This window comes from Zea mays, chromosome 5 (assembly GCF_902167145.1).
Source record: "Zea mays cultivar B73 chromosome 5, Zm-B73-REFERENCE-NAM-5.0, whole genome shotgun sequence".
Lineage (NCBI taxonomy): Eukaryota > Viridiplantae > Streptophyta > Magnoliopsida > Poales > Poaceae > Zea > Zea mays.
The window spans coordinates 85,471,617-85,473,195 of record NC_050100.1 but is presented as its reverse complement, the minus strand read 5'-3'; the positions used below and the strand labels follow the sequence as shown (position 1 = coordinate 85,473,195).

Sequence of the window (1,579 nt, the reverse complement as noted above, 5' to 3'; positions counted from 1 at the left end):
AATTTTAAGAAGAAGTTTAACTTGCTTGGGATTTAAACCCATCCAATCCCACTCAATCCATATGAATTGAGAGCTAACCGAACAAGCCCTTACTGTACTCAGGTCCTGAACAAAGGACGTATTCAAGTGGCGCCTACAAAAGATGGCAGATAATAGCCCAGAAGCTATAACATGGCTTGACAGAAATCATTCTAGGATTTGGTATAGAAGTGGCTTCTATGAACATAGCAAATGAGACTACCTAACTAAAAATGCATCTGAGAGTTTCAATAACCAAATTAAGGCACCGAGGGGTCTCTTACCTCATGAGCTATTTGACGGCTTAAGAGAGATGATAATGGAGAAAATGGCACATAGAAGGCAGATTGGGAGGGAGTTGGATGATAGTGTTTTACCATCTCTAATGATGGAATTGAACAAAGTTAGCAATAGTCTGAGAGTTGTCAAGATTGCTAGAGGTGACAACGACTTTGCTAACAGGAAGCGCAAGGCTATCAGTGAGAAATAGTGTTTGCCCATTAGGCAGATTGCCAAAGGTAAGCAACAAGGATCGAACGGCAAGATCAGAACAACATAAATAGAAAGTAGCATATGCAAGCACATGCAAAAAATATGAAGCATAAACAAGACTCGCAGAGATTTATCATAGCCCTCAGCATTGCAAGTTGTATAGATAAACTTCTATAACACTTCACAATCTGATAGTCACTTGCTATCCATTGAAATCGCTCTACAAGGTTCCTCTTTGATAGTCACTTGCTATCCATTGAAATGGCTCTATAAGGCTCCTCTCTTGGTGGCCTCTGTTTTCTTGGTTATGGTAGTACCAACCTAGTTGGAGGTGCGGTACAGCTTCCCAAAAACATGGAGCATAGCGACAACAGCTATGAACCCAATGCCCATGATCAGAACGGTGTTTGGTGACATTTTGCGACCCGCAGCCTCATCGGTATAGAACTGGAGCATCAGCTGGCACCACCTCCGCCAGCAGCAGCAGCGCTTGTGGTCCTATGCTTGCGCAGGCTTGCAGCTGCCGCCACACTCCCTCTAGCAGGTGCGTCGCCATTCGCCACCATCTTGTCTTAACACACTCTGCATGACAGTGAAAGGGGTTCAGATTACAATATTTGCATTCACTACTGCAACTGTGAGAACACAACATGATGTTGGCTGCCAATAGTGAGTATCACATATTTGATATTCTATATTTTGGAAATATAGCTAAGAAATACCTACAGCATGTAGCATTGATGCAGTTGGTCGTTCAGGATGAAACAAAAAAGCAATCATTTTGCTTTCTTATGCTTACAAAGTCACACAGATCCTGCATTCGTCGGTGATGATAAAATGTGTATGCTTACTGGCAGGAGGAGAAAAGAAAGGTGATCCAATTTGCATTGAATGAGGAGCAACCCAGTAAGTTGCATCCGTGAGAAGTAGAGGATCTCAAATATCTTTTAAAGATTGTGATGCCAGTTGACAGCATGTGAACTGCAAGGATCCCTTGCATTCTCTAGGCTGACGAATATTTATCTCCAAAATAATTATGCAAAATATAGTCTCGTTACTGATGAATGCA

At 42.1% G+C, this 1,579-nt stretch overlaps 1 pseudogene; it reads right to left on the bottom strand.

The window, feature by feature from the left end:
- Nucleotides 1-714: 714 nt before the first annotated feature.
- LOC109943395 (protein transport protein Sec61 subunit beta-like) lies at nucleotides 715-1,146 on the bottom strand (annotated as a pseudogene).
- Nucleotides 1,147-1,579: the final 433 nt, after the last annotated feature.